The 22,797-nt window shown below is 40.0% G+C and overlaps 1 long non-coding RNA gene across 1 annotated transcript; it reads left to right on the top strand.

The window, feature by feature from the left end:
• The first annotated feature begins 17,113 nt into the window (after positions 1 to 17,113).
• LOC102077801 (uncharacterized) lies at positions 17,114 to 19,048 on the top strand. The gene is made up of 2 exons (XR_266866.3): positions 17,114 to 17,710; positions 18,801 to 19,048. It is a non-coding gene; the product is annotated as an uncharacterized LOC102077801 (long non-coding RNA).
• Positions 19,049 to 22,797: the final 3,749 nt, after the last annotated feature.

Genomic DNA, 22,797 nt, shown 5'->3' with positions numbered 1-22,797 from the left:
ATATATCTTTAACACAATAATTAAAGCAACAATAATTTTAAAAAGATGATTAGCATGCATTTCTTTTCCGACAAGAAGAAGTTGAGTAGAAACTGGGATCAATCAGTCGATGGAAACCAGACCCATTTTGTGGACTTTAGTCAAATAAAAGCAACCGGCCTTCAACCATGTTACACACCTGTATAAAAATCAAACAGACAAGAGATAAAGTGTGTTTTTGCTTCAGTTAATGACAAACACAATTTGCCACAATGCAACTGTATACACCAATCAGGAATAATATTAATAATAATAATATTATTGCTGCCAAAACAGCCTTGATCAGTTGAGGCATCGACTCCACCAAAGCCCTGAAGCTGTGCTGTGGTATCTGGCACCAAGAAGACAGCAACAGATCCTCTGAGGTGTGAGGTGAGGCCTCCATGAATCAGCCACATCCCACAGATGCTCAATTAAATTGAGATCTGGGAAGTTTTGAGGCCAAGTCAGCAGCTAAAAGTTGTTGTTCTGCTCCTCGAACCATTTTTGCTTTGTGGCCGAGCACATTATCCTGCTGAAAGACGCCACAGCCATGAGGGAGTACTGTTTCAATAAAAGGGTGTACATGGTCTGCAGCAATACTTAGGTAGGTGCTACGTGCCAACATCCACATGTGGCAGGACCCAAGGTCTCACAGTAGAACTTTGCCCAAAGCATCACACTGCCTCTGCCAGCTTGCCTTCTTCCCATACTGCATCCTGGTGCCAGGTGTTCCCCAGGTAAGTGACGCACATGCACTTGGCCATCCACGTGATGTAAAAGAAAACATGGTTCAGCAGACCGGGCCAACTTCTTCCATTGCTCCATGATCCAGTTCTAATGCTTAATGCCCATTTTTGGAGCTTTTAGAAGTGGACAAGGGGCAGCATGAGCCCCCTGACTAGTCTGTGGATATGGATACGCAACAAATTGTGATGCACTGTGTATTCTGACATCCATCACAACCAGCATTAAAATTTGCATCAATTTGAGCTATGGTAGCTCATCTGTTGGAGTGGACCACTCCTGCCTGTTACATCCCACCTACTAACAGGTGCTGCAATGAAGAGATAATCAGTGTTATTCACTCCATCTGTCAGTGGTCATAATGTTATTCCTGATCGGTGTATAAAAGAGGGACATTACCACGATGATGTCACCCATTTGAATGTGTGGTCCCGTCGTGAAGACTCATAGTCATCATTTTGTCTGTCGCTATCTTGATGTTTTGAAACTGGAGATGAAAAATGATTGGTGAACATGACTGTCAAATAAGGGAAATCATAAACACATCAGGAAAGTGTTTACTGAAAGTGTAAGTTGTATTCTATTTTAGGTAATAGTTAACACTTTTCCGGGCACATTTGTTATTTATTTATTATCTGGGGACATTGAGTTAGCACTCTGCACTTTGGTAAAAAAAACGTTGCACATTAAGAAGCACGAGTTTGCACGTGAGAAACCTCTTATCTTATGTCTCGTGTCATTTTTCTCTTTCTCTCGTGTCCTCTCCAGGCTGTTCAGACAAAGGTGTTTAACTTTTTTAGGGCTATATTATTTTAAGGCTTTGTATGGTAGTTGGGTGGAATGGATGGATGGATCAACATAGAAAATTAAGTGCATGTTGGAAAATATAGAATACATCTGTTATATTAATAAGCAAGGTGGGGCTCATAAGCGGCACGGTATAAAGGGCTGCCTCAGCTCAGTTGCTGAGTTGCTGTTGGTCAAGGTTAATAGTGCTACATACTGCTCTATAAATGAAGCTCTATAAAAGAAGTGCATGATTCATATAAATAGCAAAATGTGGTCTGCATTAAATCCTGCCTCTGCCTGTTGCCCTACAATCAGACTTTCTGCAACCAGGCATGCTCTCGCAGTCTGGTAGTTAGAAAGAATGCACCGTTGTAATCGTCTACATACATAAAAATATGTAAAAAACAGTATTTGGCACCAATAGGATGACCAATGGACCAAACTGTAGTTAACCTATAAATGCATAATCTGAAGCTTTAAGGATTATTTTTTTAAGTCTTTGTATCTTGTGAGAATTCAGCTGATTTCACAAGATTTACCTTTTGCCTTCAGTTTATTTTGGTCATTTCATCTCTCTTCTCATCTCTGAATTGTCTTTCCTCCTTTCCATCTCCTCTGCCTCTCCATGTGCAGTCCTCCTTGACACCCCATAGAGCAGTCCCACTGGTGCGCTTCATCCTAGTTTATGATTTCATCAGTGCTGTTTCTGATGTGGCCCCCCAGGGTTTGAGCTGTTCTGATTTCCTGCAGGGTCTGGCTATGTCAAACTCATATGAAGACCCCCAGAGAGAGGTTCGGGGTAATACTGATCTTTCATCATCAAAAGCAGCAAAAAGCTGGCTTCTTTATGTGTGCGGTGTGTGACAGAGGTACTGTATATACATGCTGTGCCTGTTGTCTGCGTATCAGTGTGTGTGTATGTGGTTGCCACTATGACATAAAGTGGCCTGCTGAGCTTATAGGTCTTGTTTGAAGTCATACAGGCAGATGATTGATACTGATTAGTCTAAATCTCACTGAGGTGTTATGCACTACATTTCTGCTTAAAGCAGTTGAGGAAAAATTGTTTTTTTGTGCTGTTTTTATGAAGTAAAAAGATCATTTCAGTGCTGTGTTGAAATAGTCCGTCATCTAAGATTCTCCTAAAGATGATGCCACTGACTATTGTAGACAAAATTATTGTAGATATTTGTGGCAGGATTAGTCAATTTTGCTTTTATGTAGAGACAGAACAACATAAAGAAGGCGGGATGGTAATACAGTGGTTAGCTTAGTCACCTTAAAGCAAGAGGACCTGGGTCGAATGCAGGCTGGAGCCTTTCTGTGTGGAGTTTGTATGTTCTTCCTGTGTCTGCATGATTCTATCCAGATACTCTGGCTTCCCCCCAAAAACCAAAGACGTGTATGAGATTAGTTTAATTGGTGATTCTAAATGGTCTGTAGGGATTAACCCTGTCCAGGATGTAGCCTGCCTTTATGACAACTAGGATAGGATCCATCCATCCATCCATCCATCCATCCATCCATCCATCTACACATTTTCTTCTGCTTATTTGAGGCCAGGTGCAGTCAGCCATCACAGTTGGTATATATTTTATTGTTACTTGACTCTAGATATCGTTGGATTTTTGAAGGAAGCAGTTCACCCATTGGCTGAGAGGTGCTAAAGGTTTCAGAGTGCAAAAACACTACAATACATACTAGAGATGGCACGATACCACTTTTTTATGTCCGATACCGATACCAATATCATAAATTTGGATATCTGCCGATACCGATATGAATCCGATATAGTGTGTTTTTTAATCAACAAAACTGTTTTTTTAATATCTTGCTGCATTTTGTATAAGTTCATACTCAAGTTTAAATAAACAACAACACTAAAGCTATTCTGTTATACCTGTATGCAAAAAATACACTGCACCCAAAATATTTCATAGTTCAGCAATACTGATCAATCTAATAAACTTAAACCTACTCCATCCTCCCTATTCTGGTATTTTAAAGAGTACTTAGCAGAAATATTAAGCAACCTACCTAATAGGGTTGCAAACTCCCAGCAAAAAAAAATAGGGACCCACCCACCCTCCACCTCATGATGCTTAATCGACGTAATCAACTTTAATTTGATGCAGTGTGAAAAAAAATGCACAGAAATAAATTATTTTTCAAGAATAATTAAATAGATTCAACATCTTTCTTCAACAGAATCGCAGACTGCACAGATGGTATCTTCCCAAAGGAAAAAGTACTATAGCTTACTAGGGTATATTAGACTTAACAGTTTCTATATACAGTACTTCTATACATTTTACATCAGATTAAAACTTTGGGTGTAAGATTCAGATAATTATTTATTAAAAGCTAGACATTTTAAATGAGAATAAGAAATAAAAGTATGTCTTTGTGCCCCCCTTTTCCCTGTTAATGCCCTATCGGGCCCCCTGGCTAAACTTTGCTAGATCCGCCCCTGCACAGTTACCAGCCGTCAGCTACGTAGAAAAGGATCCTGGTGTAGAAAGTAATATTAAATAAATTCTAACGACAGCTTATCAAGGTTAAACGTGCTGCTGTTGTTCAGCCGCTGGTTTCCTCTTTCTGGTGCAAAGTGGGCCAAAAACAAAGAAGAGAGACGGACTCCCGACAGAAAAGCCGATCAGCTGATCATTGATCAGTTTCACGATTGAAGTAGCAGCAGGAGAGGGAGAGAGAGAGAGGCAGTCGCTCCATATATCGGTTGTTAAGCTTAACGTGGGAACGCTTTACAAACATTCAGAGATGAACTTACACACTTGCTTTACTTCTGTCTGGGATAACTTCCTCTTAGATGAAATGCTGAGGCTACAAATACACACAGCCGCTCTATCGTTAGCACACTGCTCCTACGTGCTACGGTTATGAGCCGAGTTACGCTGTGTTGCAAGTTTTGTGAAGTGCTTTTTTGATATTTAATGGATCGATTACATTTTTTATTTCTCTCCGATATCCGATCCAGTAATTTAGGTCAGTATCGGACCGATACCGATACGTAATATCGGATCGGTCCATCTCTAGTACATACAGAGAACCATTGGGCAAAACTATGGTTAATTTATAATCATGAATTAACTGAAGCCCATACATGTCTTTGGACTGCGACCCAGAGACAACCCACACCAAACATGCAGAACATGAGAACTTGTGCCATTATGTGTCATAATAGTATGAAGCATGATGTGTGTTTGTCACAATTTTTGCGGGAAACATATTCAAAGGGAGGCCATTTTTTAATTTCCAGTTGCTAATGGCTTTAAAAAAAGGTCCCTTTATTCGACTCAGCTCGCCCACTCACAAAGATAGACTGTGCAGTATCCTCCAATACAGTATGTTTGTTATTTAAGTGATTATTGGGGACAGATACAGTTCTACAATATGACACCAATTTATAGGTCACAAGCAAACATTTTTAAAATGGCATCCTGCTTACTGAATATAACGAGCCCTCCTCATTTAGCAGCAGCACTGATGCGGTTCATTACACAGCAATATCAATTAGTTTACAGCTCAGAGAACGTGTGAGTGTGCAGCACCTCTATGAATACATATTACACAAACTCACTCGAGTGCTTTATATACCCCACACACGTGTCATCGGACCGCATGAGAATCAAGTTTGAAAGATGGCCTGCGTTCTTTCATAATAATCGCCTCATGAGTCACAGTTTCGAGGTGGCTCATTAAAATGCAAATGTGTCAATTCGTAAGTGCGACTTGTTTCACTTTTAAAATGGAAATGTTTAAGCAAACCGCTGAGCTGCTGTGCTCGTGCAGACTGAAACTGATATGTGCTGTTGATTCTGTGTTAAAGAAACATCCTCTGCTTTTACCCTTTCAGCAGTGTGTTTGCTCACTCATGGGGGCCTGTGCTATTGTTTCAGTAAAGGAGGTTCAGTCATCTTGTGTTTAGTCTTCAGTAAACAGATTGTGCCCAGGACCATTTGTCCATGTCCAGAGGTAAAGCCGGACTTGGAGACTGATATTTCCAGGTTAGCTGTCACTCTGATGACAAGGAAACTTTGAGACACGAAACTATAACCTCTGGAAAAACCGTGCAACTTATGCAAACACATACAAATGCAATTTGTTACCAGGGGATATGTTGTGTACTTTGCAAGATACGGAGGATATTTAGATGTAGTCATTGTGGCAGGTAGTATGTTGGAACCTTTTTCTTTCTTTCTTAATTTGCTGTTTTCTTGCCAAGACTTGAAAACATAGCACTGATTTAAGTATTAGTAGAATAGCATAATAAATTAAATGGTAATATAAAGAAAAGATTATGGGCAGTAGTAGTTGGATGGCTGGATGAAGAAAAAACAACAGCCGGCACTTCTAAAGCTTTACCTGAAGGCTTACGGCCAATATGTCCTGTATCATCTCTGCTAGTCAGCATGATCTTTGGGATCGCTAAAAAACATCATTATACGGTCTGTGCTTCAGGTGTCCTGAGACTGATCATGTGCTTGAACAAATCATGTGCTTGATTAAACACAATAAGACCCTTAGAGCCAAATAATAGTTTATTTAAATAAATACAATTAAATTAAATGTATTTAGAGTAATCAAAAACATGCCGGTATATCATAAACTGCATATCATGCTATCTGCAATACTGTGCAACAGTCTCGAGCCACGCCTCATTTTCAAATATTTTACTTCCAAGAAGTCAGAGTTTCTGGTAATAAAAAAAAAAAAAGAAAGTCTTAAGCAATAATTCTCCAGGCTTTCTGAAGATCTTTCAAAGTTTGTCTTTGAGCACTGCTACACTGGCTACTTTTTTACTTTTTCAGAGCAGTTGTTTTTAAACCACTGAACACTGACCAAAAGGTAATTCAAGCACAAAAAAGGCACCTAACTCGACACATGAACCAGTGTTGTGTCTACACATAACAGACAGCTTAGCATAGAACCACTTTTAAATTGTTTCTTTAGGCATTTTGTTACTTGCAGCAAAAAACATTTAACAATTTGTTCCAGTTTCTTTTTCTGAATCTATGAAAAATGCCAAAGATAACACAGTTTGACAGTCATAAAGTACTGTAGCATTTTTACTGTTTTAAAGTAATAGTTTTGGACAACAATGTGATTGCCAAAGAGCTAATTTGCATGTGCCAGCATCTGTGCAGTAACTATGGAGCCAGCCGCTCCAAGTGGCCGTTCGAGGAACTGCATCTTTCAGTCTCGAGGGTTGCCTTTCGATGCATTTACATAAACACCACACATACACGAGCAAATGTTTTGCTTTTGTGCACCATGATGTGATTACGGAGCAGCTTTGGGTACAGTGGCAGTCCTGTGGTGAGACAGAGCCATAAATCTCTGACAGGGACACAGAGACAGATGGAAGCACAGAGAGAGTCTGCAATTCATTTACTGTAAGAACACCACATGTCTTTGGTGCAGGGATGATTTGTTATTTTCACTTAGCCGTTTGTGTGGCAGAAGGTAGGCGAGTGAGAAGACAAACTACGCCACCTGAGGAACTGCAAAACTATGTTTTTTTTATTGTTCAGGAGTGTTTGAACTGTTCCCTGATTAAAAGGATGTGCGATTTAGAGTGACTTACAGAAGTAATTCAGCCAAAGTAAGCCGGATCTTGGGTTCATATGGGAAACGGAAAAAATTATAATTGGGCTGTGGTTTGTGAATGTGCTGTCTGGCTACACTAAAGACCATCTCTGCTGATTCTGTCACCTAAGCACAGATACTGTAACCACACTCACACAGCAAACACATGAACGACCTATTACTTTTACACAGATTATGGTGTTACATTAGGTCACACACTCTTCAAAATACCTTTGCTGTTACTTTAAGCTTTTCATCAAAAAACTATGACTATAAATTACAGGGAGTTTGATTCAAGCATTAGCATTTGCTTCAGTTTTAAGGATAATACAGAAGCATGTGTATTTGTAGAACTGATCAGTTTCTGGCTGAAGTGAGCACTTAAAGTGTTTACACGCTACACTTTATTTATCCCACTGTTAATATGTAATTGTAACAGAGGAGTACTTGTAACACAATTCGATACACTTCTATCTATACATGATCAATGTTGGGGTCGGTACTAAAAAAAAGGTACATATGACATATTACCTGTTACTTTTCTTAAAATTAATGCAGTACATTACATAATTACTCAATGGAGAAAGGAGTTTGTTAAAGTACTTTCTCTTTATTCTCATTAAATGACCTGAAAAGCATTATCTCGTTATTACCAAGACATACCAAGCTGTGATGGCTGCAGTTACAGCCACACAGTGGTAACATCTACCAAATATTAGTGTTTGGGCTTATACATAACACTGCATTCACATTTTCCTTCTTTAATTTGCAGGATAATAACTGGTTTTAGTTTAGAATTAATTTACATACTCACATAACACTGCATTCTAAAATAAGTGCGCACATTTTAGTTTACACTGTTATGTATGATTTCATCTCTTTGGTTTCTGAGTTACCTTAGTTGCAGCTGCTCCAGTCTCTTGATTGAGGAGCCAAGAGATGGAAAAGGGGCAGAGCAAGCCTAGATGGAGAACTGCAAATCGGCTCATTTCATAACTCTGGATCATGGGGGGGAACTGGAATTTGTTATGTTAGTTTCAGTCAGGTTTTGTGTGTTTTACCCCTTTTTGTGTTTTTGTGGACTGATCAGCCACGATTTAAGTTTCCCCTTTGTCTCATTTAGGGAGGTCAGTTTGTTTGAGTTACCAGTATTGTTTGTTGTCTACTTTGAGTAGAGTTCTGTTACTTTGACCTCTTTTATGGGCCCAAGATTTTGATTTTTCTTTTTGTATAATTTAACCAACTTTGTTTTTGGGTTAAATAAAAAACCTTTTTTTGGACTTCACCTGATTGGTCCATCACACAAGCAAAGATGAAAACCACGACAAAGACAGTTCAAAGCCATCGCCACGGTCACTACTTCAGAAACATGAGCATGTATAATTGGAGGCTGCCAGCCTGACTACTCATCAGTTTTTTTGTTGTCTGTTGTCTCCAACAGTCACAGTCTGACTTGAACTGATTATGCTCACTCTCAGACAGATGGGCAAAGGTTTGCAAATAACTGCAGTGTAATGTATAAATGCAGACAGATTTCCAGCATATTGCAATCAATCTGAGTCAGTGTGCACTGATGAGCATAACTTATTTCTAACAATAGGGCCTCTCTTTGCAATGGGGAACTCAACTCACTGCCAACTGGCTGGATTGTGGGCCCTGTATAAAAGCAAGTTTGCTGAGCACCTACAGGGTGTCATCCTGCAATCAAATTGCTGTCCAGCAACAACCACTATTTGAAGCACTTTAAGCATATAAAGTGAATTTTTGTTTAATGTGCAGTTCCATGTATGTAGATGTATGTAGATGTAGATTCCATGTATAAAGATGGAAACAGTTTTGGGATTTTCACTGAGTTGGCACAGGTAATCGCTGTATTATCACAAGCACCTTGAGTGTAATTGCTGGCTTGACTTGATTTAATTGAAAACTGATTGCAGACTGACTCTGTCATATTGCTGTTTTATGGCTATCATGATTGCAACTGGCCACAGACTTCACTCTCATCTCTCTGCATGTCTTTTTGTGTTTTTTCCTCCCTTCATCACCAACCGGTCATGGCAGACACCCGTCCCTCCCTGAGCCTGGTTCTAACAGAGGTTTCTTCCTGTTAAAAGGGGTTTTTTCTTTCTCGCTGTCACCAAGTGATTTCTCACAGTGGGTCTTGACTGCTGAGGTTCTCTCTGTCTTATTATTGTATAGGGCCTTTACCTTAGAAAATAATGTTGTGATTTGGAGCTATCTGAATAAAATTGAATTGAAATCTTTGAAGCAACCATTTCAAAGGCAATGAGTCTGCAAGTCAATCGTACATCACAACAATTTTTCTCATGCCGTGGTGTCCAATGCTTAGTGAGAAATAATTAATTTACTTAACTAAGCAAAGCCAAACTCACCAGATAATGACTATAATTTTATTGTTGTGGCAACAGTGGAAACAGCAACTCTCAGCCTCCAACCTGAGCAGGGCCTCCCCGTGTGAAGTTTGTGTATTCTCTATGTTAATATTGTTAATATTGACATAATGGAAAAAATCCTAAGTAAGTCTACTTTTGTAGTTCTGTTTGTTTGCTCAACACCGTTTAAAAAGTCAAATGAAATCTAGGTTAAAATCTTCCAAATCCGCTAAAAAGCCTTTATGCAATTGCGCACTGTGACCCTAAGTCAGTACTTCAACATTATTAAACAGTCCCTCCGTGCATTTAGCTAAACGTCACTGATGACTCCCTGTGTTTCTGTTTTTATGAGCTCGCTGAGAAAGCAGTTGAAAATGTGTTCCCATGACAACCTCCATCCAGCGTTAGAAACATGAAGTGTCTGGGAATATCCAAATGTGTGTGAAAGAGAAGAAACTGACACATGACGTGGGTGAAGCAATCTCAAAAGGAGAACAGAGAACACTACACATAAATACAAAGCATGCATTTGTAACAACAACCTCTTTCCCCCCTGAACGTGATGCAAACTAAGCACAGCTCAACCTTTTTTTGAACAGCCCCAAGAGGGCACCTTCAGTTCATTTTCTCATGTGAATGGAAAATGCACAGCTGCTTTTCCATTTAGGAAATCATGCTTACAAAACAACACATTTGCACTCTCTGCTTGTCACGTATTCACAGTGTGCTAGGATGCCCTTCTCCTCAAGTATTAACCAAGAGGTTTGCATAACGTATCAAATATCTCTTCAGTATCATTTTATATTAGTATGAACAAAAACCTATAAAATAATCTTTGTTAAGAGGGTGTAGTGAAAGGCTCGATCACAGATAACGGCAGATTGTGCCTGCAGTATCGTGATGTTTGTTTGAGATCAGACACTGATACACACTACCTGGCCACTTTTTTAGGCACACCTTTCAAATAGCAGTTTGGACCCTCTTTTGCTTTCAGAGCTGCCTTAATTCTTTGTAGTATAGGTGCTACAAATGTTCCTCAGAGATTTTGGTCCAACTGATGTGACGGGATCCCACAATGGATGTGAACACCCTGTCCCACCAAATCCCAAAGGTGCTCTATTGGGTTGAGATCTGGTGACTGTGGAGGCCATTTGAGCACAGTGAACTCAATGTCATGTTCAACAAACCAGTTTGAGATAATTTCAGGTTTGGAACATGGTGTGTTATCCTGCTGGACGCAGGAGATGGGTAAACAGTAGTTATAAAGACATGGTCAGCAACAATACTCAGGTAGACTGTGGTGTTTCAACAATGCTCAGCTGGCACTAAGGCGTCTCAGAGTGCGCCAAACAAATGTCCCCCACATTATTACACCAGCAGCAGCAGCCTGAACTGCTGATCGAAGCCAGGATGAATCCATGCTTTCGTGTTATTTACACTAAATTCTAACCCTACCATCCGAATGCCACAGCAGAAACCGAGACTCATCAAACCAGACAACATTTTTCCAATCTTATAATATGCAGTTTTGGTGAGCCAGTGTGAATTGTAGCCTCCGTTTGCTGTTCTTAGCCAACAGGAGTGGCACCTGCTTTCTGGTAGCTTTGCAGTTATTTGAGTTACTTTTATCAAAGCAGTATGGACAATCTCCTCAGCTCTCTGATATCAACAACGCACTTTCGCACAAAGAACTGGCACTCACTGGATATTTTCTCTTTTTCTGGCTTTTTTTCAGGCTTCTACAAACCCTAGAGATGGTTGTGTGGGAAAATCCCCGCAGACAATCACTTTTTGAAATATTCAGGCCAACCTGGCATCAACAATGAATGTCAGATTAAAAGTCACTTAAATCCCACTTCTTCCCCATTCTGATGCTTGGTTTGAGCTTCAGAAAATTCCCTTGACCATATCTTCTTCCTTAAATGCATTGAGTTGCTGCTGATTAGATATTTGTTTTAATGTGCAATTGCATGGGTGTGCCTAATAAAATGGCTGGGAGTTTCTGTATTCCACTGGGCTTTCCCACACCCTGAAAAATGATCCTAACTAAAATGATACCTTATGTATTACAGTGTAAAAGCCTATGGGCCTGGCACCCGCAAAAAGATACTCCTTGAAATTCTAGTTCTGAAGAAAAGTAAATATACCCAACTACTAGCATAACAGTTTGCCTCACTAAGATAATAATCTTGGGTTCCAGCAGTTATGAAAACAGCCACAAAGTAGGTCATGGTTTATGATAATGCCTCTTCTTGCGTAAAAGTTCATGTTGTGACATGTTTCTGGCACCTGTCAGCTTACAGCCTGAAGTAGCTGCTGAGTGAAATCCTACACCTCCCACCTGTATCTTTTTCCTCACATTTCCCTTCTTACAATTGCTCAGTGTTACTTGAATCCTTTTCTCCACTTTTCCCTCCACCTTATCTTTTACCTTCCCCACTCAGACTACTCTTGTCCCTCCCTGTTCTTATCTCAGTTATACAGAGGAGCAGAATCTATTTTCCATATCTGTTGTTTTAATGTTCATTGACATTCAGTTTGTTGCCCCAAAACAACTCAAAAATATCGTAGCTGCTTTTCTCCTTCTCCCCCCAATTTTTATAGCCAACCCCTGCAAGACTGAACACATCTTCAAAGTTGCAATTTTCAGATACAATCTGGTCGAAACTCCCATTTACAAACCGTCCCTCTGGGGATGTGAACCCGTATTTCATACATGTCAAACTAAATTGATTTCTGCTCTCTCTTTCTCCTCGTGCGTCTATCTCTGTCTCGCTCAGACACATATGAAATACAGCCGGATGGACCGCGAGGATTGGCCTTTACCAGATGTTATACACACAAGACATACAGCAGAGGAGAGGTGAATTAAATTTAGTAATGTGTCTGCCAAGGTTGAGCTGCAGTGAGGGGAACATGGCTGTCTGACCTCTGGGACGTGAACATCAGTCTCTTTTGTGACAGCGTGAGGTGGACGATAGTATATCTTAGCCAAAGGGGAGGCCAGCATTCCAGAGTGTAAAAAACCCATCTTTGTAAAATACGTTGGTATTTATGAAGGTGAAGGGTGCATTTAATAGGATTGTGAGGAATAGATTCATGCAGGGATTGGTTGGGAGGCAGTGTTGGGGAGGAGCCTGTTTCAGCTTCATGTTAGCTCATTTGAAAAGCAGTGTGAAAACTTTATAATGAAGACTAAGGCAGAGTTAAATGATGTTCGATTGCACCATATCGTCACACTCACAACATTTCCGATCAATATATCGGCCTTCTTGTGTTCCCTTTACCGTATGTTTGGTGTTACCATGGCGACATAACCGTGGATGGCACCTCCCGTGTTCACTGACACTAAGGTTCGAGCGATTGCTCTTTTCTCCAGTGTCAATTTGGCAGCTTAGGTGAGAAAATCCCAGTGTTTGTGAAAGTTATGTGGGCAACACTCCCAACTCTAAGAGGCATTTTCCTCCCTTTAGGAATCAAAATAAGTCTCCTAATACCAAACCAGTCACTTCAGTTGTTCTTGAACCTTGTTTTTCCTTTGCACAGTGCTTTCACCACCTTGCTGAATTACCTGCATCTAATTTTCAAAGCCAATATCATTACCAATGGAGAGGTGAGGCGTGACCTTTACATAAGCCTTTCTGTGTTTGTGTTCGATTGGGTCTGTTTCTAGGCAGTTTTCCGCGGGGTCATTAAGTCACAGTGCTTGTCCTCACAGAGCTGCGAGCTTTATCGCTATCTGGTTGTGTAAACTTTCGCCGTGGATCATAGATTTCTTATAGGCCAAGCTACACAGAACTTGGTTGAACTACAATCACTACTGTTTGATTTGATCGTGGAAGAAACCCTGAAAGAAGCAAATCTTACCACAGAGGTCACTTGTCCCTAGTTTGAACCAGTTGCGTTAAAATATATGCGTTTAGGTCTTTAAAGGTTAAATGGCCTTCATCGCTGGGGTTATAATAATAAACACTGTGTTAAGGTTATGGAATCATCATGTTTGATAGAAACAATGCAGGTCATCAGCTGGAAAAAAACAAAAACAGCATCTCTTTGTATTAACTTCAAATTTTTGTTGTTGATCCATCCAACAACCCGCATCTTCCTCAGTATTTATATTAGTACTTGGTGTTACATAATTTCGTCTTTTTCATCTCCATTGTCTTTCGATCCTTTGCACATTTGACAGAAAGAGATAAAATGATGCTTTATAATATACAAGGGGTTTGCTTAGTCACTAAAGAAAAACTATTTAAATCTCTTTTATCCCTCTATCTCAGCCCGTCTCAGTCTGTAAGCTCGCATACTCCCACATTCCAGTTGTCATCCATCCCTGCCTCTGTTGCAGCATTTTTCATTCTGAGCTGTTTAAAAAGACTCTAGATTTAGACCGCCTTAATTAATTCCCAAGGTAGAAGATTGTATTCAACTGTTCAGACTCAGACGTGGATGTTGTAAAGAAACTGGGCGGGGGGGGGTTGTAAAAACAATGAAAGTGTCCGCTGCATCTTCTGTCTTTTCATGCTTTATTTTGTTTCCCCACTTTTCTCCACAGTGGCTCCCTTCCCTATTTCGACCTATTTGTCAACCAATCAGCAATCGACTGACGCATAGGTCATCAACCTCTAGTGAAGTGCGGTTTGTATTTTGGAAGACTGCACAGGAGCACGTTGCCCGTGGTGTCCTTTGCTAAACTGTCCTGGAACATTACATATATGTGGTATTTGTGCACGATAAGCAAGCACAGTATTGTACTTTAAACAACGTTCTCAGAGCAAGCAAAACTTCTGGCCTGCAGTGGCCCGCCAATGAAACACACACTTAAACTAAAGCAACAATTCAATTTGAATTAAATTCAACTATATTTATATAGTGTCCAAAGCCACTTTGTACAATAATACAGCAAAAACCCCACCAATCAAACGACCCTGTATGAGCAAGCACTTGGTGAGAGTGGGAAGGAAAAAAATCCTTTTTGAGAGGAAGAAAGCTCCAGCAGAACCAGGCTCAGGGAAGGGCAGCGATCTGCTGCGACTGTTTGGGGGTGATGGGAGAGAGACAGGGAAAAAAAGACACTGTGAAAGAGAGCCAGAGATTAATAATAAGTAAAATGATTTAATAAAATGATTAACGATTAAATAAACTAATGATTAAAGAAGAAGAAGAAACACTACAGTAGAGCTATATGCAAGCTACACTCACAAGGCTAATATTAGTTGACAATATAGTTGTTATTGCTAGTCACTAGCTAGAGTGCTAGTTACTGCTACACACACGACTCCCACACAAACCTACCTAACACAAGTGTGTTAAGTAGATTTGCAGTACAGCATGTGTGACCAGTCACATCCTTGAGGAGAGCAGCTGAGGAGGCAGAGAGCTTTACAGGGTAGCTTTGTGGTATGAATAGCAAGGCTAATCACCGTAGGCCATGGGAACCAGCTAGCTGTGGGGCTAAGTAAATAGTGGATTGCAGCTCGGTGTCACAGCCAAAGAGCTGCTGTGCTGGGCAAGGCGGTGACCCACAGTGGGAAGGGATTGAGGTCAGCTCGAGGCTTTCTGCAGCCAAAGCTAGCTCAAGCTTATGCAAGGGGAATATACAAGGGGGAATAAGGAGGGCTGCAAGGTACTTCATTGCATGTACAAAGCAGATGTGTGAAGGAAAGGGAGGGAGGAGAGAGAGATTAAGATTCACCTTTTGTGAGATAGTGTAGCTTTATATAATGACTCAACAGTGGCGTAAAGCCCGCTGACCCACGGCTTTAACATCGATTGGATTAGTATCAACAACAGCAACAACAACAGGGCTCTGCTGTAATTTTTTGTGCATATATTAGTAACAGATATGCAGTGGTTTGGATATGCCAGGTAATAATAAGCGTATTCTGCGCTCAGCGAGGTCACATTGTCTTTCACAGCTTATTTGTCAGAATTTGCAAGTAGGCATTTCTCCTAAAGGGGAACATGTGTTTTTCCTCTTTTAGCTACGAATCACATTAACATTACCACAGCTCCTTTGTTTTATTCTCAATGCACACAAAAGGAGATGTATTATATTTTTTTCTCTATGTATTTGTCAGTACAATTAGTCGTACCACATTTTTGTCCTGCCAATTTGCATTGAAATAGTTGCTGTTTAATTAAAAACTGACACAAAGTGTGATTCACAGCGAATAATATGTCTTATTTAAAGCGGTCCTCGGGTCCTTCAGGATCAAAGAAACCTGACAACACGTGCCCATTCGATGATTACCTCCGAGCTTGAGAAACATGTCGGCTCTAATTGAATCCTATCATTCTGCGGCTGATACGAGGGCACCACATCTCAACCCTTCTGCCCAGTCACTGACCATAAATTTTTCATTCTTTATTGACTCCGGCTGTCGATATTTCTGATACGTAAAGGGAGCTGTTAAAATTCATGAAGGGTATGCGGGTCACGGCGCGCATAAAATCCATGCACAAAAACTCTGGAGAAATTCTTTAAAATCAAATGCAAAACATGATTTGTTTGCAGCATTGCAAGATCGGCTCTGATTAAGTTTATCAATTCATATCCAGTGAATTTTGTAAAAGCATTAACAAGGAGCACCTCTGGGCAAAAATCAATCTGCTTCTTCATGTGAAACAGTGCTGTGAGGATATGAGGAGTGACCTGAATTAAAATGACATAAAGTGGAAGAGGAGCAGAATAAAACAGAAGAGGAGAAAAATAAGCAGCATTACAAGCTTATTTCTTACAAATGATTACAGAGCATGTTCCCCTCTGCTGTAGAGGACTGCAGGTCGAACATATTTGCTAATGTAGTAACAGCTCCCTTGCTAATTTGTGAGGGCAGGGATTCTGTTTTTGGGCTGTATAGTCGACAGTGTGACCTGTGAATGTGCTGGGTCGTGACACTGGTGAGAGGTAACACCAAAGCTATTGCCTGTTAGCCAGTGACTAACTTAGCTCTGTGCTTGCTCAGATTAACAGATCAACAGCAGAGAGCGTGGCAGCTGCAGCTGCATCATTATTTTCATTTCACTGAGTGTATTTCTCGCTTTTTCCTCTTTCAAATTCCCCTCCTCTGTTTTTAGATCGTTTTCACCACTTTTTAAATTATCATTTAGCTTTTTTTCCTCCCAATGTGTTCTCTGTTGTCATCTTCCCACACTCTAGTGTTTCTTTTACTCTCTGTGTCAGCAACCTTTCCATTCCTTATAAACCTAAACAGCTAAACAGTTTGCCCAGACATTTGGAGAAAGGTGTCTTTTTGCACTCTTTCCCTCAGCTATGCTTACTGTAAGGGACATCTTTCACTCTTCGTGGGCAGCAGTTCTGAGTGATGACAAGAAACTAAGCAAGACTACGAGGATAATTTTATCAGCAAGGAGCACATTTGTAAAAATGCCACGCGATCCTGAAAGAAAAATGCTGCAAATGTAAGGCAGCAAAGTCATAACCATCCATCTGAAAAAAGAAAAAAAAATTACTATGCACATTTGACATTTTCAGCAAAATAACTGCACATTAATCACCATAAAGAACAATTTCCTTATTTTCTCTGCTGTGGACGGCCTGCAGTTGTGTGCGGTGTTGACAGGGTAAACATGCAGGGGAAGGCTGGTCACCGCATCTGTAAATGTCATGACCAGGTTGCTCTGCTGGTTCTAAATTTTTCTGCTTGCAGCTAAATTCATGCCACAAATATCCAAGAGGAAATATAAAGGTGCAGAGGAATGTTCGGGGGGAGCGTGATTTCTTTTTAACAGCCTGTAAATAGGTTACCACACTAGTTTGGGAAAACGCTGCGTACACAAATATCTGTGCACTGTTGAAATTCAACAGCATAAATGTTGCTATTGTTTATGTTTGAACAGAAAGAGAAACAGAGCCGCTTTATTTATGGATTCCCACACAGGCGCTATTTAAGGATTCATAGTCTAATGCTGTTCATAGCATTTTTTGTATTCTGGCTGAGCACTATGCAAACATTAGCAAAATGGATTACAATTTGACTGGCCTTACTGGGCAAACATCTCGACCTTACTCTCGATTGACTTAATGGCTTTCTTATGTTTATAAAAACCCACTGCTGGAGGTTCAGTTACTGCTTTGAAAGGAGGCACAAGTGATGACAGCCTGTTCTTTCCAGGTCCTAATACACAACAAGGTACAGTACTGTGCAAAAGTTTTGATCCACCTCTTATTTTTATGACTCTGCTCACAAATTTTGCAGCAGTTTATTAAAATGTGCAAAAATACCCTGAAATGCAACATATAAGGCAAAAACAGAGCTTCTAAGGTGCTTGATATTTTGTATGAGCACCTTTATTCTTCAGCACGGTCTGAACTCTCATAGGTTTCTTATATCTGTCTTTTTATATCTGTGAGGAGTCTTTGGGAATAGTTCTCCAGGCTACTTGAAGGACATTCAAAGCTCTTCTTTGGGTCATTGCTGCCTTTTGTTCTGTTCTCTGTCAACATGATCCTTCTATAATGTTAAGGTTCGATCTCTGGGGAGGCCAATCCATGTCTGACAGTGATCCACTGTGTGTTTTTCTATCCAGGAGTTCTTTTACTGCACCGTGTGTTAGAAATCTTTTGGCACTTTCTCCTCCACTTGTTCACTTTACTCAAATTTCTCAGGACATCATGCCAAGATGTGCCAAGTTATCGGGGAATAGGTCTTTAGGAATCACCTTATTGGTTCGAACATACCATTACCATACTGTGGCATTTACCTGGCATAAACCTGGAAGGCTGCTAGTAACAACAAAGAGACAATTTTAAATTGGTTCTTTGCTAAGCTGTTTGTTATGTGCAGACCCAGCACTGGCTCATCCCTCAGTGCATTTTTTAAATCCTTGAATGATTCATAGGTCAGTGTTAATGAAAAAAAAAATGCTCTTACAATATTGAGGTACAAGGACTGGATTTAAAATGAACAAAAAAGTAGGGACTATCCAAATAAACAGATTTCTTTCTTTCTAAATTTCTCTATTTCTCTCTATAATTGGAGAAATTGTGATATCCTACAGCACAACATTTCATTGAGCAACCCTTATAAGTATTTATGTCTGACATATTTCCATTGTCCGTAATTTCCTTAAGACACACAAAAAAGAGATCAGTATCAGAAGATTATAGAGGTTATAGTAAAAGGAGGGACCTGCATGAAACAGAATGTAATCACGCTCACTCTGATCAGTGTGCAGTCACTCTGACTTAGCTTCTTAGTCTTCTTCCTTTCTGTTTTACAGCACACCATAACTCTCGCCCCTACACCTTGCACCCTGTGGCATCAGCTCAGAGCGTGCTTTATGATGGCCTCTGGGGAGACTGAAAGATTGCATGGACATGCCTTAATATTTTGAAGGTCACCGCGTTGGCTCTGTGCTGCTGCGAAACCGACATCAGACTCCACCTAAATTACTGTACTGCAGCCGCAAACTTTGCAGCTCAAGAGAAGAGGAAAAAAACAAACACAATAAAGAGATCCTGTCATGAGGAGGGTGTGTAGAAATGGATTGTGTTTGACTGAGCAGCATTTTTTTTATATTCATCAGCTATGTACTGTGGGATTTATGCCATCCCTGTCTAAAAGTGCCCTTGCCCTGTTCTTTATGGCACTGATATGAATCAGAGTTCCCATGCTCAGCTGAGGTGCAGAGAGCATAGTGAGCGCCCAATCATTCTGCCTTTGCTGTGGGTTGTTGTTGGAGCTCTGTCACGAGTGAACATAAAGTAAATTTTCAGATGTTGTACACTTAGGTTTGTAAAGTGTATTTCTATGTTCCAAGGATGTTCTCTAATATAAGGCAATGCTGCAAATAACACAAAATAGGAGAAACAGGAGTATAAAAGGGCCTCTTCTCTGATACAAACAAATCATGTAAATTACATCAATGTGATATGTTAACACCTTCACACATGTGGATCATCTAGATTTAGAAAGATCAAGACTTCTCAATGTTTCTCTCTAATATTTACCTTTTTTCTCAGACTGTAACAAGCCAAGCAGCTAGTGCAAAAAGGTTCAGGCAAAGTGCCGAAAAAAACCTGTCAGTTTCCACAGAGACATTTTATAAAACATTAGACTTAATAGTGAATAAGTGTGCTTAAATAATTTCCTCCCAGCAAGACCTGCATGAGAGAGTTTCTTAAATATATAAATTATATCTGATATCTAATTACATCTGTTATAACACTTTGAACTAATTAGCACTACAAACTACATTCACCCATACCCTCTTGAAGCACTTTTTGCACTCTGTGCACTTTATCTGTCATATCCATCAGCACGTGAGTGAGCCAAGAACACCCTGACATGCACACTGCCGAGCTGCAGATTGAACCACCAACCATCTGATCAATGGTGGGCCACCACTGATCAGATGGTTGGTGGTTCATTGTAGCAGGTTAGCTGATAACTTAGCACTTTGAAGATGGTTACCTATGGTTCCACAAAACAAAGATCCTGGAGGCCGTGATCTCAAACGCTATTATTGTGACTTCACACACATCATACTTTTGCCATTTATATCAAGTCTGTGATGTCAGTGTGATAAAATTATGTGACAGTGACTTTGTGTTAACAGACATGGAAGACAGTCATCCAGTCACCGAAATCACCTTGAAAGGCACTTTATAAATGATTATATACAAATGTGCATAAAATGACAATTAGAAAACACCACAGAATTAGTGAATGCATTATATAATTAAAAGGTCAACTAAAATCAACTAAAATAAAAAAGTAGGTTTAAAAACATGAATTTTAATGCTGTTTTTAAAGCTAAGAATGAGAATCAATATTGCAAATGTGGTGCAGGAGAGAGTTTCAAAGACTAGGGGCCACTCAGCTGAAAGATCTGAAACCTTCAGTGGTTGGGTGAGCAGGCGGTATAATGGGATTAATAGAGCAGCAGGATCTCAGAATACAGAAAGGAGTGATGATGTGCAGAAGATCAGAGAGTGTAGTAGAGGTAGGAAACAGCGCAGATTCACTTGCTCCCCATCGAGTTGGGATAAACAGGTTACCCTGTGTGAAGGGGTTTGATTTCACTGTTAGTGAACTGATCTGGAAACAGCCTTTTAGGTTTCATGTGCTTCTTTTTGACCTCACATGATCTGATGGATCATGTTCTCTATTTGAGTTTTAGTCCTTCAATAAAACAGTCCCCAACCTGCTTTTTGACCCCGCAGGCCTCTGAGATGTAAAAAATCTCAATGCTACCCATTATGAGCTATAATGCCTATATGAGCTAACATGAACTGTTAACAACCTGTTAGTTGGAGTGACAACAGCAAGATTTTTCAAAAGTTTTTATACAATGCTACTGTTGTCCTAAAACTGATAGAAAATGTCTTTACCTGCTAAACCTGTTTTCTCTCGGCTGATTTGCGACCTCACAGATGATGTCAGACTGCTGCGTGGCCTTTATAAAAACGTCACCAGTTCTGATAACATCTTTTATAAATAAATCTTCACAGACTTTGTCATCTATCTTTGCACTACTTTTTAAAAGCCATAAACGAACTCTGGACTTATTGCTTAACCAAAGTGCAGTTTAGTCACATTACAAGGAAGCAGGGGAACCTTTGGATTCTTAAACAGCATCGATACTTGTAACATTTTTTGTTTGTTGTGGAGATAAAATGCAATAAATACATTAAAACTTGCAATGTGCACATGTGCAATATGTGCGTAAAGATGAGAGGAAAATTGATTAATCAGTGCACATCTATCTATAAAAGCAACCTTTTTATCATTAGTTACAAACCTTTGAGTTTTTGTTTTTCCATTTTTGTGATGCTATAACTTTGACAAAGTCTTTCCAATGACTGAATACTTTCCAAAGTACTCAAAACCACCTCTGTAGGAGTTCCTGCTACTGCTTTGCAATAACGAAACACACAGACGCACAAAACAACAGAAAAATCAGTGCTGTAAGGTCATTTTCCATTAGCCATAATGTTTTTCTTTCTTTCTTTTTCTACAGGATAACCTATTACTAAAACATTTACATTGATTTAGTGTGTCTTGGGGCCCCACCAGTCTCAGTGGGAGTAATAGTCGTGTTAAGACTGTTTCCACCTTATCACTGGGATATTGTGCTGGGCTAAACATTACTAAAGATGTTACAAAACTAAGCAAACAAACCAAAAAAACAAAACACTTAGCTCCCGCTGACCCAGGGCATGTGTTCCTGACACAAATCGATCACAACAAATGTCTGCCTCTTACTTAGCCTGGTTTTGCCAGAGGTGTCTTCCTGTTGAAAGGGAGTTCTTCTTTCCCACTCTTGCCAAGTGCTTCTCATAGAGCATAATGTGATCATTGGGGTTTTCTGTCTAACTTTGGAAGCTCCTGCAGTATAAAGCACTTTGGGTTGGCTGCTGTGAAATAAATAAAACTGACAATTGAAACTGAAGTCCCTTGTGCCTTTATAAATAGCTGAGGCATCTCACAGTAACCTAGTGAATAAGTGATGATGCTGTCTGGCAGAGGAGAGGCTGGATATGCCAGTCTGTGGCTTGGAGTCTTGAGAATATTAGAGGAACTTCAGAGCACGGATTTGTGAAACTTTGAAATGTATGAACCACTGAATAGAAGCTTATTTTTTTCTTTCTTCAAATGGCCAACTAGCCTCTTCCCTCTGCACTCTGTGCCAACACCGAGACCCACACAAACTGAGTAACCTGCAGTAAACCTCATTCAATATGCAAGCAGAAAAACTGAAAGTCTTCTTTTGGCACAAATGTGGCTAATTGGTCCTCTGACAGTCCATTAAAGGATGTGAATTCTGTATCCTTTTAATGTGTGACATGTCTATGCACTTTATAAAGCAGTGAAGGCCAAGAAAACACCACGGTGAGCCGTTCCTGCACAAATCACTTGTGCAAATCATATTAATGGAGACATTAAACTGTCAAGTTGTGTGTGTGATCTGAAAGACAGGCAGGAACCTTCTAATTTCTGTTCTGTCTATTAGTGATACACACATGCGCGCACAAACTCTGTCAACATCCAGTGAGTGGTTAGAGCAAACATCTGTCAGCGCAAGTTGCTCCATTAAATCGGCCTTACTTCAACCTCAGGTGCTGCCTCACTCATTCAAACAGCAAATATCAATTATGCTGCGTGAGTCTGAGAACACACAAAGCACGCATTGATCGCATGTTTTGCATTTAGTCGTTAAGCCGCACAGTCCAAACATACAGGTGAAGGCCTTGTGAGAATGAAAAGCCACTTTC

Source organism: Oreochromis niloticus, linkage group LG4 (genome assembly GCF_001858045.2).
Source record: "Oreochromis niloticus isolate F11D_XX linkage group LG4, O_niloticus_UMD_NMBU, whole genome shotgun sequence".
NCBI classification, from domain to species: domain Eukaryota; kingdom Metazoa; phylum Chordata; class Actinopteri; order Cichliformes; family Cichlidae; genus Oreochromis; species Oreochromis niloticus.
This window is presented reverse-complemented; position numbering and strand designations above follow the sequence as displayed.